A 22,746-nucleotide genomic window follows, 5' to 3' on the forward strand; every position below is an offset into this window, starting at 1 on the left:
TAGCCTATATGAACAAACAAGAGAGAGCCGAAGTAAACCACTTAACTTCACACCTTAAGGAACTAGAAAAAGAAGAACAAAGACAACCCAAAACCAGCCGAAGAAAGGAGATAATAAAAATCAGAGCAGAAATAAATGAAATAGAGAACAGAAAAACTATAGAAAAAATCAATAAAACAAGGAGCTGGTTCTTTGAAAAGATCAACAAAATTGACAAACCCTTGGCAAGACTCACCAAGGAAAAAAGAGCACAGGACTCAAATAAATAAAATCCAAAATGAAAGAGGAGAGATCACCACAGACATCATAGATATACAAAGAATTATTGTAGAATACTATGAAAATTATATGCCACCAAATACAACAATCTAGAAGAAATGGATAAATTCCTAGAACAATACAACCTTCCTAGACTGAGTCATGAAGAAGCAGAAAGCCTAAACAGACCAATCAGCAGGGAGGAAATAGAAAAAACTATTAAAAACCTCCCCAAAAATAAAAGTCCAGGCCCAGACGGTTATACTAGTGAATTCTATCAAACATTCAAAGAAGACTTGGTTCCTATTCTACTCAAAGTCTTCCAAAAAATTGAAGAAGAAGCAATACTTCCAAACACATTTTATGAGGCCAACATAACCCTCATACCAAAACCTGGCAAGGATGGCACAAAGAAAGAAAACTACAGACCAATATCTCTAATGAATACAGATGCTAAAATACTAAACAAAATACTGGCAAACCGAATACAACAACATATTAAAAAAATAATACATCATGATCAAGTAGGGATTCATCCCAGAATCTCAAGGATGGTTCAACATACGTAAAACGGTTAATGTAATACACCATATCAACAAAACAAAGAACAAAAACCACATGATCTTATCAATAGATGCAGAAAAGGCTTTCGATAAAATACAACACAATTTTATGTTTAAGACTCTCAACAAAATGGGTATAGAAGGAAAATATCTCAACATGATAAAGGCCATATATGATAAACCATCAGCCAACATCATATTAAATGGCATAAAACTGAGGACTTTCTACCTTAAATCAGGAACAAGACAGGGTTGTCCACTCTCTCCACTCTTATTTAACGTGGTGCTAGAAGTTCTGGCCAGAGCAATCAGACAAGACAAAGAAATAAAAGGTATCCATATCGGAAAAGAAGAAGTAAAGGTATCACTTTTTGCTGATGATATGATCCTATACATCGAAAACCCGAAGGACTCCACAAAAAGATTATTAGAAACAATAAACCAATACAGTAAGGTCACAGGATACAAAATTAACATACAAAAGTCCATAGCCTTTCTATATCTCAACAATGAAATATTAGAAAACGAACTCAAAAAAATAATCCCCTTCACGATTGCAACAAAAAAAATAAAATACCTAGGAATAAACATAACAAAGAACGTAAAGGACCTATATAATGAAAACTACAAAGCATTGTTAAGGGAAATCGAAAAAGATACAATGAGATGGAAAAATATTCCTTGTTCTTGGATAGGAAGAATAAATATAATCAAGATGGCCATATTACCCAAAGCAATATACAAATTTAATGCAATTCCCATCAAAATTCCTATGAGATTTTTTAAAGAAATGGAACAAAAAATCATCAGATTTATATGGAACTATAAAAAACCCCGAATAGCCAAAGCAATCCTAAGGAAAAAGAATGAAGCTGGGGGCATTACAATACCTGACTTTAAACTATATTATAGGGCCACGATAATCAAAACAGCATGGTATTGGCAGAAAAATAGACACTCAGACCAATGGAACAGAATAGAAAGCCCAGAAATAAAACCACATATATATGGTCAAATAATCTTTGATAAAGGGGCCAACAACACACAATGGAGAAAAGAAAGCCTCTTCAACAAATGGTGTTGGGAAAACTGGAAAGCCACATGCAAAAGAATGAAACTCGACTACAGCCTGTCCCCGTGTACTAAAATTAACTCAAAATGGATCAAAGACCTAAATATAAGACCTGAAACAATAAAGTACATAGAAGAAGACATAGGTACTCAACTCATGGACCTGGGTTTTAAAGAACATTTTATGAACTTGACTCCAATGGCAAGAGAAGTGAAGGCAAAGATAAATGAATGGGACTACATCAGAATAAAAGTTTTTGCTCAGCAAGAGAAACTGATATCAAAATAAACAGACAGCCAACTAAATGGGAAATGATATTTTCAAACAACAGCTCAGATAAGGGCCTAATATCCAAAATTTACAAAGAACTCATAAAACTCAACAACAAACAAACAAACAATCCAATAAAAAAATGGGAAGAGGACATGAACAGACACTTCTCCCAGGAAGAGATACAAATGGCCAACAGATATATGAAAAGATGCTCAGCTTCATTAGTTATTAGAGAAATGCAAATCAAAACTACAATGAGATACCACCTCACTCCTGTTAGATTAGCTATTATCAACAAGACGGGTAATAGCAAATGTTGGAGAGGCTGTGGAGAAAAAGGAACCCTCATCCACTGTTGGTGGGACTGTAAAGTAGTACAACCATTATGGAGGAAAGTATGGTGGTTCCTCAAAAAACTGCAAATAGAACTACCTTATGACCCAGCTATCCCTTTACTGGGTATATACCCCAAAACCTCAGAAACATTGATACGTGAAGACACATGTAGCCCCATGTTCATTGCAGCACTGTTCACAGTGGCCAAGACATGGAAACAACCAAAAAGCCCTTCAATAGAAGACTGGATAAAGAAGATGTGGCACATATACACTATGGAATACTACTCAGCCATAAGAAATGATGACATCAGATCATTTACAGCAAAATGGTGGGATCTTGATAACATTATAAGGAGTGAAATAAGTAAATCAGAAAAAAACAAGAACTACATGATTCCATACATTGGTGGAACATAAAAATGAGACTAAGAGACATGGACAAGAGTGTGGTGGTTACCAAGGGTGGGGGGGGAGGGAGGACATGGGAGGGAGGGAGGGAAAGAGTTTGGGGGAGGGAGAGGGGCACAGAGAACTAGATGGAGGGTGACGGAGGACAATCTGACTTTGGGCGAGGGGTTTGCAACATAATTTGATGACAAAATAACCTAGACATGTTTTCTTTGAATATATGTACCCTGATTAATTAATGTCATCCCATTACCATTAATAAAAATTTATTAAAAAAAAAGCTTTGGTATATATATACAATGGAATACTACTCAGCCATAAGAAATGATGATATAGGATCTTTTACACCAACATGGATGGGCCTTGATAACATTATACTGAGTGAAAGAAGTAAATCAGAAAAAACTAAGAACTATATGATTCCATACATAGGTGGGACATAAAGACGAGACTCAGAGACATAAACAACAGAGTTGGGGTTACAGGGTGGGGGGAGGAGAGAGAGGGGGCTGGGGGAGGGGAAGGGTACAAAGATCATGGCTTTTCAGCATTTGCCATATTCCCCCCTTAATCTATAGAGAGACAGGAAATATTTACGTATGGTGTTCCCACTATAAAGACTGCTTGTCTTAGGGACAAATGCTTATAAACTATTTCAGCAGTTCCTCATTCTTCAAAGACTTATATGTCAACATAGAGCTCCATGTTTCATAGGACATACTCAAGCTCACTCCATGCTTCCTGGAGCTTTAGCACAAGGGAATGCCCCCCCTCTTTTTTCTTCCGTTATTTTTTGTAGTATTTTTTCTTTTAGTTATTTATTTTTTGTATTTTTCTGAGGATGGAGATGGGGAGGCAGTCAGACCGACCCCTGCATGCGCCTGACTGGGATCCACCTGGCATGCTCAGCCCATCTGGGGTGTTGCTCTGTTTCAACCGGAGCCATTCTAGCGACTGGGGCGGAGGCCATGGGACCATCCTTAGTACCTGGGGTGGCTTTGCTCCAGTAGAGCCTTGGCTGCGGGTGGGAGGAGAGAGACAAATAGGAAGGAGAGGGGGTGGGGTGGAGAGGTAGATGGCCGCTTCTCCTGTATGTTCTGTCCAGGAATCGAACCCGGGAATCCTGCACACCAGGCCAATGACTCCGATGGGTCTACCATATCATGCTTTTTACATAAAAAATTTACATTTCTTTTGAATGCTGATGAAAAGGAAACACCAAATCTTTTTCGCCTGCAAACTACTACCTTCTTTATTAGATCTAGCCAATAACACTGTTTTGTCTTTTTCCAAACAGCTCCAGATATAGGGAAAAGATTTATATAGGCAGATGGGGATCCTCAAACCTCTCAGCGAGATCTTCTGAGAATGGCTTTTAAAATACCTAGAGGCAGAAAAAGCCCAATAGAGATCAGGGGAACTACCAGCTTTTAGGATACACCCTTAAAGGCTCCAATGCCCCAAAGGGGTCTCATAGGATGCCATCTGGGTCCTGCTTCAATAGTGGAAAGGAAGGTCATTGAGCTAAAGCCTGCCAGGCTTACACGCCTCTGCTGTGAGAAAACAGGGACACTGAAAGGGGGGCTTCCCCCTCGCTCCTCTAAGGGAGGGTTCAGTCTCTTCCAGCCCTGCTCCAGCCACCTATGACCTAACCTTGCCCAGAAAGCTGGGGTTTGCCACTGAAGGCTGAAGGTGCCCAGGGCCATCGGCCCCATCTAGGACACTGTGGACAAGCCTAGGGTATTTCTTCCAAGAAGCAGGTAAACTGAACTCATTTGCACAAGGGCCACTTAACTATGTTTTGCCTGAATAGTCAGATTTTTTATTCTTCCCTCAAAGATCTATGTTGTGGGTGTTGATAGTCCTATTTTCTGCTGTTTTGCTTAATATATAGGGGTTTTCAGATAAGTTCTATCTTCTTTGCTCTGTGAAGCAAGTGGCTCCAGGCACCCTTTCAGAGAACTATAGGAAGTAGTTAATCTAGAACTGGCTGACTCAGTTACCCCTGCAGGCTCCCTTCCTTTGCATTTTTCTTTTTCTTTCTTCTCAAGGAAGAGGGTGCCTGCCCCTCCTTCCTCAGTTGATCCATTTACCTGCTTACGTTAAGTAAGTTTTTTTTATCTCTCTGAGGATTTTCTTTTTTTGTGGTAATCTATTGGTTCTGAAAGAGGTATTCTCTATTCCTAAATGAGAGAGTTAGATGTTACCCATGGTTATTCCCCATCTGGTAACTCAGTTAGTTAGAGTGTCATTCTTATACAAGGTGGTAGGCTCAATCCTGTCAGGGGACTTCTAAGAATTAATGAATGCATGAGAACATTGGTGCTGTCATATTTGGAGTTTAGCAGTTCTAAAAGATGTCAGTGCCATACTATAGTAGTGTGAATTTGCCATTTTCTAACAATATATCAGGCAGAGCTTATTTTTATATTAGGTACATGGTCCTGTCAAAATAAGAAACATGAAAACTGGGAGGTTTTAAAGAGTTTATCTGAGCCAAAATGACTCCAAACATTTGGAATGAAGATCTCCAATCCTGCAGACTGACAGTGTAGCAATTTCTATTTCAATTATTTATTTAATTTTAGAGAATGGAGAGAGAGAAAGAAAGAGGGAGAGGGGGGGAGGGAAGGAGAGAGAAAGAAAGAGAGAGAGAGAGAGAGATGGAGGAGCAGAAAGCATCAACTTACATATATGCCTTGATCGGCAATTCCAGTTTTTTATTTATTTTAGAGTGTGGAGACAGGGAAGCAAATTTTTTTTTTTTGTGAGAGACTGAGGGAGACAGATAGTGACAGACAGAAAGGGAGAAAGATGAGAAGCATTAATTCTTTGTTGGGGCACCTTAGTTGTTTATTGATTGCTCTTTCATATGTGTCTTGACCAGGAGGCTCTAGCAGAGAGAGTGACCCCTTAATCAAGACAGCAACCTTGAGCTTCAAGCCAGTTACCATGGAGTCATGTTTATGATTCCATGCTTAAGCGTGCAACACTGCACTCAAGCTGGTGAACTTGTGCTCAAGCCAGTGACCTTGGGGATTTGAACATGGTTCCTCTGCATCCCAGTCCAATGCTATATGCACTGCACCACTGCCTGGTCAGGCACCATTCCCATTTTATAGATTAAAAAACAGGCACAGAGAAGTTGAGAATTTTGCCTTAGGTTGCAGAGCTTGTGAGGGCAGGGCTGAGATTCAAACCCATTATGGAATTATCTGGAGTCCATGTGGTCTACACCATGATGCTCACCCTTAAAGGGCAGTGAGGAGAGAGTGAGGGAGACCAGGTGCCCAGACTGAGCCAGGCACACAGACATGCACACAAACATGTTTCTCCCTGGATTTCAGCTTTAATTTTACAGAAGTCAGAGGAAACTAGGACAGGAGCCAAGAGATGCCAAGGAAGAAGGGTGGTGTGCATACTAGGAGAGAAGGCTCCACTTCCTGGGAGTCAAGAAAATACCTTTCCCTGGTGAGTCTTTCTCAAATCCCTATTCTTGGGCAGTAACCTAAGTAGATTGACTTCATACTTCCATGTTTCCAGGGGTTAAGATTCTGTGCGTGAGAGCGTGAGTTCTCTGTGGCTTTTCTGGAGCTCTCTGGTTTCAATGATGGGGGAATGAGGTATGTGGGCTTCATAGTTTTATGGAGTTAAGATTTATTAGAACAGGAGGACAAGAGACCATGCAGATCGGTGTTGACATTTCCATAGCACTAAAAAAACTGTGTCTTGTCATAAAAGTGAAAAACCTATTTAAACAGTTACTTTTGTACTAATTAGTCTTGGGAGGGTAAAGGGTCAGTAGACTTGTTCTGAAGTCCCCTCAGAGCTGGGGTATGACCTGTGTCACAGCTGTAGCTGAAAATTTGCAATGTAATGCTAATGACTCACTCACCCTCCTTGCAAACTGAGGGCTTCTCCCCTGACTGTCATCTGGTGTCCATGGAAAACTAACTTCTGTGTAAAACCTCACTCACACTCCCTGCAAACATAGGGCTTCTCCCCTGAGTGTGTTGTCTGGAGTGTGAGTTGACTTCAATGAAAAGCCTTGATCACACTCCCTGCAAACATAGGGCTTCTCCCATGAGTGTGTTCTCTGGTCTGTGAGGAGAGTTGGGTAGTGAAAAGCCTCGCTCACACCATGAAAACACAGAGCTTCTCCCCAGAGAGTGTACTTTTGTGTCTGAGGAGAGTTGACTTCTTCTTTCTTTTTTACAGAGACAGAGTCAGATAGAGGAATATAGAGACAGACAGGAACAAAGAGAGATGAGAAGCATCAATCATCAGTTTTTTATTGCAACACCTTAGTTGTTCATTTATTGCTTTCTCATATGTGCCTTGACCGCGGGCCTTTAGCAGACCAAGTAACCCCTTACTCGAGCCAGCGACATTTGGTTCAAGCTGGTGAGCTTTTTCCTCAACCCAGATGAGCCCTCAATGCAGTTCGACACTCTATCCACTGCATCACTGCCTGGTCAGGTGAGAGTTGACTTCTGTGTAAATCTTTGCTCACACTCCCTGAAAATATAGGGCTTCTTCTTAAATGTGTCCTCTGGTGTATTAGGAGATATGACTTCCGTGTGAAGCCTTGCTCACACTCCCTGCAAACATAGGGCTTCTCCCCAGAGTGTGTCCTCTGGTCTCTGAGGAGATTTGACTTGTGTGAAGCCTCGCTCACACTCCCTGCAAACATAGGGCTTCTCCCCTGAGTGTGTCCTCTGGTGTATAAGGAGATATGACTTCCGTGTGAAGCCTCGCTCACACTCCCTGCAAACATAGGGCTTCTCCCCTGAGTGTGTCCTCTGGTGTATAAGGAGATATGACTTCCGTGTGAAGCCTCGCTCACACTCCCTGCAAACATAGGGCTTCTCTCCTGAGTGTGTCCTCTGGTGTGTGAGGAGAGTTAACTTCAGAGAAAAGCCTCGCTTACACTCCCTGTAAACATAGGCTTTCTCCCCTGAGCACGTCCTTTGCTGTCTGAGGAGCTGTGACCCATCATCAAAGCCTTGCCCACACTTTCTATACTTGACAGGTACAATTCTCGAAATTTCTACTCTCATAGACAGTTTTTCTGTGTCCACTAAATTCAATTTCTGGCCTCTGCTGGGTGCTTCCTGCAGCACTCTCTCTTGCTCACTAGAGCTTCCCAAGTGTCCTTTGGGAGTTTTAAAAAAGGCCCTTGAAATCCTTCTTGGGGTGGTCCTTTTAAGCAAATGTTTGGACTTTCCTTTGTCCTTTTGACCTTCATCTTTGTCATCCCAGCTGTGTGTATCAGTATGGTGCTGCTGCTGATTTGGATCCTCTGGGAAGGGATACTCTGATTGGAAGTGTTTTCTTGCAGATGTTCCTGGGAGAATATGAGAGGGGTGATTGCATCCCACATGTTGACTGAGGAATTTCTGTATGGAGAATGCCAAAGAGCAGGAGGGACATGGGTGTATCTTTGGCTGTGGTTCTGCTGAAAGAGAAAATTTTGGTCAGCACAGATGTTGACAAGGCTGCCTGAGTCATATGTTTTGTCTGCTATTAAAAGCTGTCCCATCAGTCATTCTTATGGGGTTGAGAGTGTAATCTCTGTCTCTCTCAAAGTGTTTATTTACAGTCTGTTTTCTCTTTTTATTTTAATGTACTGTATCTTCTTTAGAAATCCAGAAAGCCTATATCAAGGGTCCTTTGTATGCATTACCAGATGAGAATCTTTCAAGTAGCATCAAGTGCTGTTTCACCCCTTTCATGGGTGGAACAATGCTGACCTATCCTATATACCTGTAGCTTTTAAAACACTTATTTAGAAAGACCACTGGCCCCAACTAGAAATTGCTTTCCTCATAGTTTTCCACAAATGATAAACTGAAAATATATCCTTCCTCAAACCTCACATCAAATATTCATACTTGATTTTATTCAGTGTCAGCCCATTTCATATACAATGTAAAGACTTGTTTAAAAATATTTTTTCAATCATACTTTTTAAAAACTGATTGATTTTTAGAGAGGCAAAGACAGGAGGAGGAGGATAGAGAGAAAAAATAGGAAGAAGAGGAGGAGAGAAAAGAAGAAGAAGAAGAAGAAGAAGAAGAAGAAGAAGAAGAAGAAGAAGAAGAAAAAGGAGAAAGAAGAAGAAGGAGGAGGAGGAGAAGAAGAAGAAGAAGAAGAAGAAGAAGAAGAAGAAGAAGAAGAAAAGAGAGTAAGAGAGAGGCATTTATTCATTATTCTACCTAGGCATGCAGTCACTGGTCATTTGTTGTATGTGCCCTGACCCGGGCTCAACCTTGGTATTACAGGTTGGTGCTTAAGTGACTGAGCTAACCAGCCAGATCCCCCAACCATACTTCTTACATACTTGACTCCTACTCCTATCCCTCTCCAGCTAATCCATAATCTTCTCTCACCTGGAGATGAAGTAATCTCTGAGAGGATTACTCACTAAAGTGTATTTTTCAAAAATTAACAAAGCAAATCTTAGAGAATAAGCCAGCCCGTAGTCTAGAACAGCACCACCATCCCACCTCACTCAGGAAGGTCCCATGCATCTCAGCGTGGATCACACCATTGCATTTCCAGGCTGCTGCACATCTCTCCGACCTCTGCTCTTACCCTGTATGCTAGACAGTGGTGGCCCTTAGAAAACAGACCTTGGCCAGTTTTCCCAGTGAATAGAGTTTTGGCCTCTTATGTGGATGTCCCAGGTTTGATCCCCGGACAGGACACACATGAAAAGCGATGATCTGCTTATCTTTCCCTCCCTCTCCCTCTGCTCTCTCTTTTCCCTCCCACAGCCAGTGGCTCAATAGGTTCAATCATTGGCTTGATAGCTCAGTTGATTCAAGTGTTGATTTCAGGTGTTGAGGAAAGCTCAGCTAGTCTGAGCATGGACCTCAGACTGGGGTTGCTGTGTGGGTCTTGGTTTGGCACATGAAGGAATCTGTCTCTCCCCCTTCTCTCACTTAAAAAATTAAATCAAAAATAAAAAATATAAATATTTTTTCTAAGAATCAAAGGCATACGAAATGAATCCTTTATTTCTGAAGCATCTGATTCAAAATCTTACTGATTTTACAGTGTACCATGAAAATATCTAAGGTGAGTTCTCTCTTCATTTTTGTTTTGAAGAATGTTGTGCTTACCTCTAGCTACTGCAAGCTCTTTCTTCCACTTGCTGCCACATTTGATGCCCAGATTCTGGCCAAACTCGTCACCATACCAAACTAACAGCTCACAGTCTGGCCTGATGACCCGGCAGGTTCGATAGAAAATCTGTTTGCGATACTGAAAGGCCACCAGGTTCTGCTCTTCATCATCCTGGGCACAGTTCACATACCTGGGATTGAAGCAGGTGAAAGAAAAGAAACCCAAAGGTGATGAGCTCCTACTGCCTCTGAGATCCATGTCCAGCTCTGCACCTGACACTAGGGCTCTGATGTCGCCCATTCCCACAGTGCTCCTGGAGAACCTGTTGTTCATGTCTAAGCCTGTCACAATGTCAAATGACTTCCTATCTCCAGGTCCTACTTACGGTGCTCATCCTGCCTAATACCATTTTCCAAAGCCAATTCCAGACGTAACCTTCACCCTGATTGTCCATAAAACCCACTGACCTCTAGTTTTTTCAAACTAACTCAGGTTCTGTTTTATATCACAGACCTTGCTACTTGATGTTGGACTCTGTTTAGATTAGATCACATCATTCAATACTCAGCCCAAGTCCATTTTTTTTCTTTAAAAAAATTTTTTTTACAAGGACAGAGAGAGAGAGAGAGAGAGAGAGATAGAAAGTCAAAGAGAGGAACAGATAGGGACAGACAGACAGGAACGAAGAAAGATGAGAAGCATTAATCATCAATTTTTCATTGCGACACCTTAGTTGTTTACTGATTGCATTCTCTTGTGTGCCTTGACTGCAGGCCTTCAGCATACTGAGTAACCCCTTGCTTGACCCAGCGACCTTGGGTCCAACCTGGTGAGCTTTTTGCTCAAGCCAGATGAGCCCGCACTCAAGCTGGCTACCTCGGGGTCTCGAACCTGGGTCTGCGGCATCCCAGTCTGATGCTCTATCCACTGTGCCACTACCTGGTCAGGCGAAGTACATCTTTTCTTGAGAGGCCATTCTCTATTCGCACATTTTATTTACATAGCATTTGATGCCTCACCCAGGTTCCCATAAAAACCAGGAGGTCTCCCCCTGTCCACTGAAGTGAGAAGCAGGAAGGCACAGATTTTTACATGTGCCTGACCAGAATCCAACTCGCATGCTTACCAAGGGGCGATGCTCAGCCCATCTGGGTTGTTGCTCTATTCTACCACCTGAAGCAGAGGCCATGAAGCCGTCCTCAGTGCCAGGGACAACTTTGCTCCAGTGGAGCCTTGGCTGTGGGAGGGGAAGAGAGAGAGAAAAATAAAAAAGAGGGGGAAGGGCAGAGAATCAGATGAGCACTTTTCGGTGCCCTGGGTGGGAATTAAACCCTGGACTTCCATGGCCAGGACAGTGCTCTACCACTGAGGCAACTGACCAGGACTTGGAGGTCTCTTTGTCTTAGCAAATTCATAAAGAACAATAATAGCTTATTCACATTCTGTAGCCTCTGATAAAAGAGCCCCTAGGAAAGTGGCAAATGATCATTGCTCTGCAGGCTTCAGAACTCAGCTCCAGTTAGAATTGAGGCTGGGATAATTTGCTACCCTCACAGGATTACGCTATCCATGGTTTAGGTATCCTGGCACTATGCACTTCTCAAAAAATAGAAAAATTATAGTTAAACATTTCTAAAATGTATTGTTTCACCATGGCTGCAATTAGTTCTTCATAAGAGGATGGGTTATATGATCTGTTTAAGTAATGAATACCTTCCTCTAACATGGAATATATACTATAGTTAGGGCTTGCTTAGATAATTTTCATTAAATCAATTAAAGTGTAATCCAAGCCCTCAAATTTTTTTTCAGTGCCTAAATTTTGTCTAGCATAGAGATTTATATTTTGAGGACATAAACTATATTTTTACCTTCTTTTTTTCCTCTATATACTTCTTGCTTTAAAAGAGTACTGAATGGAGAAAAAAGAGAAACAGACGATTGAGAAATACCAGTGAGGGAGGCATGATGAGAATGAAAGCTGTATGGGCATGAGAGGGATGAGTGTTTTCGTGACTCCCAGAAACTTCTTGGCCTTACCTCATCCAGTTGGCCCAGGATACATCCTTCCCATCCACATACTCATGGCAGTTTCTTCCTTTGGTGATCTGCATTTCAGGAAGAAAATATAAAGGCTTTTTTGTATGTGGAGGTAATTTCTCTACTGTCAACAAAGCTCTTTCAGCTTGCATGCATTGCCACTCATGACCACATGATACTTTCTTTACTCATTACATCTGAGCTGACCTGTCCACTTAAGGCTGGGAGGAGGCATTCCTTTGTGTCTGTACCACATTGCTCACACTTAACCTGTGATCCTCAACAGAAGCTTCATGGTCTGCAAAGCCTACTCAGTACCCAGAGCTAACCATATTGTCTCCATCCTGTCCTAGTATGTAGAACGGCAGGTCCCACCAAGCCATGGAAGGGATGTGGGAATCCACAAGACAGGGGAAGATGTAAATACTTCTCACCTGTCAGGAGTATCCGTTGTTGACTGCCTCTTCATCTTCTGTGATCTGGCCCTCATAAGGGCCAAAGTGCAGACCCACTGGCAGAGCAAAAGCCTCGTTCCACACTCCAAGCCCAGCCACAGGAATGCCTGATGGTCTGATTCTCAACCCAGGGGGCAGAGTGAGGGCTGCGTGGTTTGGATGCCCCTTATTCACTGCACTGTCTTTTACAAATGTAGGGGGCCCATGCACGTCACAACTGTCAATGAAAAAATTCGGACAATTCTCACAATCTGGGGATGAGAGCAACAGAGATTAGGGAAGGTGTAGTGCATGTTCCTGGATATATAGAGCTTCAGAGAGAGCCCAGGAACTCACATCATTGAGCCTAACTCCTGTAATGTGGGTCAATGGGGGAACTGAATGCTGTAAGGGCCAAATGATTAGATGACATTATTGTATGAAGAGTTAGCATGCTTTGTTAGGGTCACTTACAGAGGTAGTCATTGTCCTGGAGCTCGCTGATCTCGTGGTACATGTGGCTATTTCTTTCTTGTAAGCTACACATCTTTACTTCAGTCTCCTTTCTCTTGAGTTCTAAGTTGGAGAAGAGTGAGTTTGGTGGAGTCTGGAGTGTTAGTCCCTATTTTGTCAGAAAACACACAAACTCCTGCCACCAAATTATCACCTGTCCTTCTATACACTCTGGTATTTTCCTTTGTCAACTATTGGCTCAGAGAGCCCCTATAATAGTAAGCCTCTACACTGACTACAGATAGCCAATTCAATTTTAGTTTCTAGATCTTCTCATTATGAGTTGTAACTTCTCAAATTTTAGTTAATCATAAAATATTTATTAAGGGCACAGTATATGTAAGGCATCTAGGAAAGGCCAGGGATACAAAACCAACAGCATATGGTTGCTATTATCATAGATGTGTTTATTGGACAATGTGTATGTGTCAGTTATTTTACATTGAATTTAAGCCCTAGCCAGTTGCTCAGTGGATAGAGCTTTGGCCAGTGTATGTCCCGGGTTTGATTCCCATTTGGGTATATAGGAAAAGCAACCATCTCCTTCTCTGCCCCTCCCTCTCCCCTTCTCTCCTTCTCCCTTTCCTGCAGCCAGTGGCTCAATTGGTTTGAGCATTAGCCCTGGGCACTGAGGATGGCTTGGTTAGCTAGAGCACATCATCCTAAGGTGCTAAAAACCAGCTCAGTACTTGAGAATTGGGGTTGCCGGGTAGATCTTGGTAAGAGTGCATATGTGAGTCACCTCACTATCTCTCCTCAGCTTACCTAAAAAATAAAGAAATACATACACAGATAAATTGAATTGAGTACTGTCAAAAAATATATGCACGTATCTTCACCTTACACATTAGCATTCAAGAGCTCAGATAATTTGTAAGATTTGTCCAAAGGTCTAGTGCTAAATTCACTCTCAGTTTAGTAGAGCTTAAATCCAGGCCTATCCAAAGTCCACTCCATACACCTAGGCCATAATTATTAGCCTTTTTAGAGGACTCAGAGGAACTGGAATCTACAAATGATTTTTTCTTAAGCAATTTACATCTAGAGTGTTTTCTAGAGGGTCTTGCTTCTTCTGGATGGAGTGTGATGCTGAAGACTCAAGTTTTGAAACTCTGAGGCTTTCAGCTTCAGTGGGGGCTACTTAGGCTTTAGTGCAGCCTCACCAGCTTGTGCACAGGGTCACCAGCTTGAGTGTGGGATCATAGGCATGACCCCATGGTTGCTGGCTCAAGTCCAAGGTATCAGGCTTGAGCAAGGGGTCACTCACTGTGCTGTAGTCCCCCAGTCAGGGCACATATGAGAAAGCAATCAATGAACAACTAAGAAGCTGCAATGAAGAATTGACAGATTACATCTCTCTCCCTTTCAGCCAGTCTGTCACTGTCTGTCCCTCCCTTCCTCTCTATCTCTCAGTAAAAGAAAAAAGAAAAAAAAATTGGCCATTTATGTCAAAAATATAATAAAGGTCACTTAACTGGACAGAAAGTCTATTTCTTTAATATAACACTTTCTCTTTTCTGTCTTTGTTATGGACCGTAAATGGCAAAAAGCCATTGTAGATTCAAGGCTTAGCAAAAGGCTAAGTTCTCCCCACTCCATCTTCATATGTGGCTACGATGCTGAGTATTTGCGCCCACTCTATTTGCTTTTGGGGTTGCTGGAAGCAATATCCATGCCCTTCCTCTGACTTTTTGTTTGTTTCAGATGTTGGTAGATATCACTAATGTATCCTGTTTTTGCCTTGGGAGAGTTCTTGTCTTAGCCTTGGATGTGCAACTTTGTATCAAGGTCCTTGATTTGCATATGGCTATATAATAAAGCGAACTGGGCCTATGGGGCACTAGGGTACTGCCAGGCATGTTGAAGAGCCCTCCCAATCCTATCATTTTTGTTTTGATAAGTGTGTTTTCTTAATTTCGCACCTTTATTAGGAGCCGCGCTAGTCTGCAGCAAGTGGCGCCCAAACAGAAGACTTGATTGAGTATGAGTCCAAGGAAACTAAAACTGAAGGAAGGTGACGAAACTCCCCAAATGAAGTGCACACAGTGAGTAACAAAGGTTTTTGGGGAAAGTGTAGTCAGGAGTAAAAGATTATGGGACAGATAGGGTTAAAAATAAGGGACCTTTATGAAGAAATGTTTCTGTATGAAGACAAATCGTTGTCTGAAGAGTATCAGGGTGAGCTAGAAACAGAGGGATGTGAATATGAGGATAACTTGGGAGTCTGAGGATGACAGGGGGATAAAAAATCCATGGCTGTGGCTGCCTTAGCCGTGGGGCCTTTGCTGCCCTCAGCTCCTTCCTACATTCAACCCCCTGTTCCTCTGTACCCTTACCTGGCTGATTCTGGAGTCTATAGCTCAAAATCTGGGAAATCCCCTCTCCAACAATCTATAGACCAGGTTCAAAATATAGGGGAAACAATAGATGGCTTTACCCATTTTCCTGTTGTAGAAAGACAGGATGGTACAGGGAGACTAGTGCAAGAACATAAACCTGTACCTTTTAGAACTCTGAAAGAGCTTAAACTTACTTGTGTTCAGTGTGGGCCGACTGCCCCTTTTTCACTTGGTTTATTAGATACTATTAGTGCAAAGGCTCTTCCTTCAAATGGCTGGAAGGCAGTTGCTTGTACTTGTCTCTCCAGGGGTAATTATTTGCTGTGGAAGTTGGACTTTCTTGAGAATTGAAAGGAGACTATTCCTTATATTAGGAAGATTGCAACTTTTCCTGTCATGGTCTGATATTCTTTAATGTTTTGACTGTGGCCTTCTTAACCATCATTTTGTTTCTTTCTTGTTCTTTGCCTGGAGGTTGAGGCAGGGAATCTGTGTTGGATCTGACTATAGAAAATATCCCAGCAGCTGTTGAGAGCAAATTTTCTCAAAAATATTTTGTTTAGTCATATCCTTCAGTCCCTCTGTCTGAAAATGCCCTGACTAATTCAGGCAGGCATCTTTCTAATCTCAATATGTTCTAAAATCCTGGGTTTCTTTCTGGTTTGTCTGGTTCATCTAATTCTTGTCTCTGTTTAGACTTTGTTTAATGTTGTCTAAAATGTATCTGTTTTTAAGGCCTGAATTAAGTTTTTTTGCATGCAAAAATTGGAAATGCTGGCTCTAATATTTAGAAAAAAATAAAATGTTTTTAGAACTTCTAAGGAGCACTCATTTAAATTTAAATAGAATAGAATGTACATCCTTAAGACTTACTGATTTGGTTAGTGCATTGTGACGTATGTTTAATTGCCAAATAGCAATTTAAATATTAGGATTAGTCAAAGTTACATGTTATACTTGTGTTTTTTGTATGTAAATTGTATTGTTATATGTAAGGTTATTTCGGTTAGGCAAAACAAAGAAATTGAGCAAAATTAAGCAGGGCCCTCATAAGTAATTTCAGGAATTTGTCTCATGTCTAATTCAGGCAGTTAGAAGAATAGTATAAAGATGCTAATTCTGCTTCTCAGGCCACGTCCTGCAAAAGGGCCCCAAGAAAATTAGTGATTTGGCTCCTCTGATTTTTCCAATTGATTAAAAAAAATAGGTCAGGAATGCCCTGAAATGGAACTAACAATACAAGGGTGTAAATTTAAAAGACTTTTAGATACTGGAGCTGATATATCTGTTATTGCTAAGCCACATTGGCCTCCCTCCTGGCCCACTCATGCAGCAGCCACAGAATTACAAGGTATAGGGCAGAGTAAATCCCCTCAACAAAGTTCTGGGAAGATGAAGAAGGTCATTCTGGATTTTTTTCAGCCTTATGTGCTCCCTGGATTGCCAGTTAATTTGTGGAGTAGAGATGTTTTGAAATTTATGGGAGCATTACTTGTCAATCCTAATAATTTAGTCAGCACTCAAATGCTTGATCAGGAATTTTTGCTCACTAAGGGACTAGGGAAATAATAGCATGAATTCTCACCCCCATAGAAGTGGCACCCAATACCAGAAGGTGTGGATTAGGATATCAAAATTTAGCATAGGGACCTTGGTAGCTCCTGCTACCCCAGTAAGGCATTGTTCAGACCCAATTATTTGGAAATCAGATAATCCTGTATAGGTAGACCAATGGCTCCTTTCTCAAGAGAAACTTAGGAGAGCTGCTCAATTGGTACAAGAGCAGTTACAGCTTGGGCACAATGAACCATCCAATAGTCCATGGAATATGCCTATTTTGTCATTAAAAAAATCAGGAACCTGGAGACTATTACAAGATTTGAGAGCAATAAATAAGACTGAAAATTATGGGTTCTCTCCAGCTAGACTCCCTTCTCCTGCTGCCATTCCATAAAATTTGTACCTTGTAATTATTGACTTGAAGGATTGCTTTTTTACTATTCCTTTAAACCTGCATGATTGCAAGTGTTTTGCATTCAGTGTTCCTTCATTTAATTTCTAGTTTCCAATGGAGCAATACCAGTGGAGAGTTTTCCTTAAGGTATGGCTAACAGTCCTACCTTGTGCCAAAAATACATTTCTCAAGCTATCTTTTCAGTTTGAAGGCAGTACTCTAAGGTGTACATAATTAATTATATGGATAATATCCTTTTCACTCATCCAGATAAAGACACTGTGTTGATCATTTTGCAACAACTACAATATTCTTTGAAAGAATCAGTTCTTTATATAGTTCCTAAAAAATACAGCAATCTTTAACTTTTTCTTATTTAGGATGAATTGTAGAGGGACAACAAATTAATCCACAGAAAATAGAAATCAGGACAGATCATTTGCAAACTTAAATGAATTCCAGAAACTGTTAGGAGACATTAACTGGCTTAGACCTTCCTTGAAATTAACTACTGGGGAACTGAAACCTTTTAAAGGCTTGGCTAAACCAGCTTCTGCTCAGCTACTTACAGCTGCAGTACAACAAGCTTTAAAGCTTGTAGAAAAAGCCTTGCAACAAGCACAACTAAAATGCATAAATCCTGAAGAATCAATTGCCTTACTAATTTGTCCCTCAAGTTACACTCCAATGGGACTACTGTGGCAAGCTTCAGGTCCTACTGAATAGATTCATTTGGCTGTTACTTCTAAAAAAGTTTTATCTTTGTATCTTGATCTTGTCACCTCCTTGATTATCAAGGGGTGTAGGTGACTCTTACAGCTTATAGGTTTTGAGCCTCAAATTATTGTTGTTCCTTTTTCAAAGGATCAACAACAATGGCTCTGGGAAACTTCCACTAAATGGCAAATTGCTTTTACAAATTTTAGAGGCCAAATTGATTCTCACTACCCAGCTGATAACTTAGTTCAATTTTTATTAATTACTACATTTGTATTTCCTAAGGCAATTGTTAATGAGCCCATTCCTGAAGCACCTACAGTCTTTACTGATGGGTCTAGCTCAGGAATAGCAGGCTTAAAGTTGATGGAGAAATTTATACTAAAATTATTTGCCTTGAAATCAGCTCAAAGACTAGAATTACATGCCATTATCATGGCTTTTCAGCATTTGCCATATTCCTTCCTCCTTTAATCTGTATACAGACAGCAAATATTTACTTATGTGTGTTTCCACTATAGAGACTGCTGTCTTAGGGACAACTGCTGATGAACTATTTCAGCAGTTTCTCCTTCTTCAAAGACCTGTACGTCAACATAGAGCTCCATGTTTTATAGGGCATATTTGAGCTCACTCCATGCTTCCTGGAGCACAAGAAAATGCAGTTGTTGATCAAGCTACCCAAAATAAAATTACTTGGAACTACCATGACAGATCGAGCAATTCAGTCTCATACTATTCATCACCAGAATGCTGCAGCCCTACATAAACAATTTCAGCTTTCTCGGAAAGCAGCACAGCAGATTGGTAAATCCTGTCCAAGGTGTCCTGTACTACAATCTGTCCCTTCATTTGGAGTTAACCCTAAGGATTCTTACCAGGACAATTTTGGCAAATGGATGTTACTCATATACCTTCATTTGGCAAACAGTCCTATGTCCATGTTACAGTGGATACTTATTCTGGATTTATGGTAGCCTCCGCTAGGACAGGAGAGGCTGCTAAGCATGTTATATAGCTCATTTTAAGCATTTTCTAATATTGGACTTCTTGATGTGATTAAAACTGACAATGTTCCTGCATATGTAGCAGAAGCATTTACTATATTTTGTCAAACCTTTCGAATTACGAGTATTTCTTACAATCTTTAAAGTCAAGGTATTATTAAAGAGTTCCCAGCAAATATTTAAGGTCAACTTTAAAAATATAAAAGGGGGAGTCATATCCTGAAATTCCTGCAAATCTACCTTACCTTTTAAAAAAATTTTTCTTTTGAATGTTGAACAGGAGACACCAAATCATTTTCTCCTGCAAACTTCTATTCTCGTTTATTTGATCCAGCTAATAACACTGTTGATAATAGCTAATAACACAGCTAATAGCACGGGTTGAGGCAAAAGTGGTAGAATGTCTGCAGTCCCTCCTTCCAGCTTCTCTGGCAACGATATCAGCAAAACGATTTCCTTTAATAATTGGAGAGTCCCCTTGTTGATGTCCTTTGCAATGAATTATGGCTACTTTAGAGGAAAGACAAATGGCATTGAGCAGGGTTAAAATCTCAGTTTTATTCTTAATTTCTTTTCCTCCTGTCATTAGCAAGCCTCGTTCTTTGTAAATGGCACCATGAATGTGAGCATTGGCAAAGGCGTACCTGCTGTCCATGTAAATGTTGGCCACTTTGCCCTCAGCTATCTGGAGGGCCTGTGTAAGTCCAATTATCTCTGCTCACTGTGCAGAAGTACCTTTTGGTAATGTTCTCTGCCATAAGACACTGTCCTGGGTAGTTACAGCTGCTCCTGCATATCTTTGTCCATTTCGGACATAACTGCTTCAATCAGTGAACAGCATGAGGTCTGCCTTCTCATAGGCCTGGTCCCTGAGGTCCGGTCTGGCCCCTGTGACAGTGTCCAATATCTGTCTGCAGTCATGGACCACTGATGGGTCTGGCAACGGTAGCAAAGTGACAGGATTTAAGACTGCCGTCTTCAAGAACTACACTGCTTGGGGATTCAATAACTGTGCTTGGTACTGTGTCAATCGAGCATTGGAGAGCCACCTATCCGGTGGGGCATGCAGCACTTGTTCTAGATAGTGTTCTCCAATAACCTGGATATCCTGACCCAATGTCACCTTGTTGGCCTCCTTAACTAGGATTGAGGTAGCAGCAAGTGCCCTTAAACAATTTGGCCAGCCAGACGCTACAGGGTCTAGCTTCCTGGATAGGTATGCTACAGGCCTCTTCCATGGCCCAAGCTCTTGGCTGAGGATTCCCAAGGCTATCCCTCCCTTCTCAGCAATATACAACTGGAAAGGTTTGGCCATATCTGGTAGGGCCAATGCTGGGGCAGCTACGAGGGCTTCCTTCAGTGCCTAGAAAGCCTTCCTTTCCTTGTCTGTCCAAAGAAACTGTTCTGCTTTGTCCCATGTCAATTCATGGAGGGGCCTGGCCAGCTCTGCAAATCCTAATATCCAGAGTCTGCAATATCCTACTGCTCCCAGAAATTCTTGCACTTGCCTTTTGTTAGTGGGTTCTGGGATCTGCAACACAGTTTGAATCCTTTGACTGGATAATGTCTTTTGTCCCCCTTGTAAGTTATATCTCAAGTAACTTACAGTTTGGGTGACAATCTGTGCCTTCTTGGCAGAGACTCGATACCCCATCTGCTGGAGATCCTGGAGTAGGTCTAAGGTGGCCATCTTATATTGCTCTTCTTCGGCTGCAGTGATGAGGAGGTCATCCACATATTGGAGCAACACAGTTAAAGGGTGGGCAGCTTGAAACCCCTGCAATTCCTTACACAAAGCTTCATTAAAGATAGTGGGAGAATTCTTCAACCCTTGAGGAAGCCTGGTCCATATATACTGTCCCACTAGTCTATTTTCTGGATCATTCCTTTCAAAAGCAAATATCTCCTGGCCCTTGGGGGCCAATGGAATGCAAAAGAAAGCATCTTTCAAATCCAGTACTGAATAATATGTACAAGTAGGGGGTAACAAACTTAGCAAAGTGTAGGGATTTGGCACCTTTGGGTGAATAGTCTATACCCAGGCATTTACTTCTTGCAGATCTTGCACCAGGCAATAGTCCTGGGTCCTAGGCTTCTGGACTGGAAGCAAAGGTGTGTTCCAGGCTGACTGGCATTCCCGGAGGATACCTGCCACTAGTAAGAGCTTCAGATGCTGCGCTATGCCCTGCTTAGCTCGTGCTGGTATGGGATATTGCCTTACCCGCATGGGGCTAGCAGTGCTCAGCAACTGCACTATGACAGGTTGCTGATGAGCGGCTAAGCCTGGTGGGTTGGTTTCTGCCCACACCCCTGGCACCTTTTCCCATATTTCCTCTGGGACCCCGATGACTTCATCCTTACCTTCCTGTAGGACTGCCATCAAATATTCTTCAGATATGGGCACCGTTACCTCGAGACTGACTTTTTCCTTTCCCTCCTAGGAACTGCTGTCCTCTTGCTTAAAGGTTATTGTTGCTTGAAGTTTCTGCAAGAGATCTCAGCCCATGAGAGGATAAGGACAATCTGGAGTGACTAGAAATGAGTGAGTAATAGTGCCTCTACCTAAATTTGTGATTCTTGCAGTGGTCCGTGGATAAGCTACTGCTTTTCCCGTTATCCCTATTATTTTTGTATTTTTTTTGTATGTGTCCTTGTGGCTTCTTTAAAACTGAATAGGTGGCTCCCGTGTCAACCAGGAAGTCTCTTGGCTTTACTTCAACTGTTAGGGTGACCATGGGCTCCTGGGTGAGGACAGAAATGGAGCCCTGGCCCCATCAGTCCAAGGTTTGGAGCAAGACCTCTGGATCTTGCTTTAGTTTCTGACTGTTAACCCGTAACTTTGGGCAATCTCTCCTCCAGTGTCCTTTCTCCTTGCAATAGGCACACTGGTCTTTGCCTATTTGCTTCTGTGTTTGACTTTTCTCTTTGCCTTTTTGCTGCTCTCCCTAGTTCTGAGTGATCCCTATTTATATATACTTTCTGAGCTATTTCAATTAGCTCACTTCTATTTTTCCCTTCAAATCCTTCTAATTTCTGAAGCTTCTTCCTAATGTCTGATGCAGCTTGCATCACAAAAGCTATATTTACTAACCTGCGATTCTCCTCAGCTTCTGGATCTATAGGGGTATAAACCCGGTAGGCCTCCATTAGCCACTCTAAAAATGCAGCAGGGGATTCTTCCCTTCCCTGGATAACCTCACTTACCTTACTGAAATTAGTGGGTCTCCTGGCTGCTGCTTTTAAACCCCACAACAGAGCCCGGCGATACTGGAAGAGTGCTTCCCTTCCCCCTGAGGTATTCGGGTCCCAGGCTGGGGGCTGCTTGGGAAGGACATTCTCAGCTTCCCCATCTGTTCCCTCGTCCTCTAAAACTGCTTTTGCTGCTTCTCTTATTATTCTATTTCTTTCTTCTGTAGTAAAAAGAGTTTGTAAGACCTGTTTGCAGTCATCCCATGTTGGCTGGTGGGTCCTAAAAACTGTCTCAAGCAAGGATATTAGTCCCTGTGGTTTCTCAGAAAAAGGAGGATTTTCCCGCTTCCAATTGTACAAATCACTGGTGGAAAAAGGCACATAGATGAAGCAAGGGGGCACTCGTGGACCAGCATCTGGTGCCAGTGGCGCTTCCTGGAGCGGTAAAATGGCCGTGCTCCCCTTGGCACCTCCTGCAGAAGGAGGCAAAATGGCAGTGCCTCCTGCAGG

The 22,746-nt window shown here is 41.8% G+C and overlaps 2 pseudogenes; both read right to left on the minus strand.

Moving 5' to 3' along the window:
- The window catches only part of LOC136318359 (histone-lysine N-methyltransferase PRDM7-like), a 33,050-nt pseudogene extending 10,856 nt beyond the window's left edge, over window positions 1-22,194 (minus strand).
- Window positions 6,882-9,445, minus strand: LOC136318361 (histone-lysine N-methyltransferase PRDM9-like; annotated as a pseudogene).
- Window positions 22,195-22,746: the final 552 nt, after the last annotated feature.

Source organism: Saccopteryx bilineata, unplaced genomic scaffold (genome assembly GCF_036850765.1).
Source record: "Saccopteryx bilineata isolate mSacBil1 unplaced genomic scaffold, mSacBil1_pri_phased_curated manual_scaffold_62, whole genome shotgun sequence".
NCBI classification, from domain to species: domain Eukaryota; kingdom Metazoa; phylum Chordata; class Mammalia; order Chiroptera; family Emballonuridae; genus Saccopteryx; species Saccopteryx bilineata.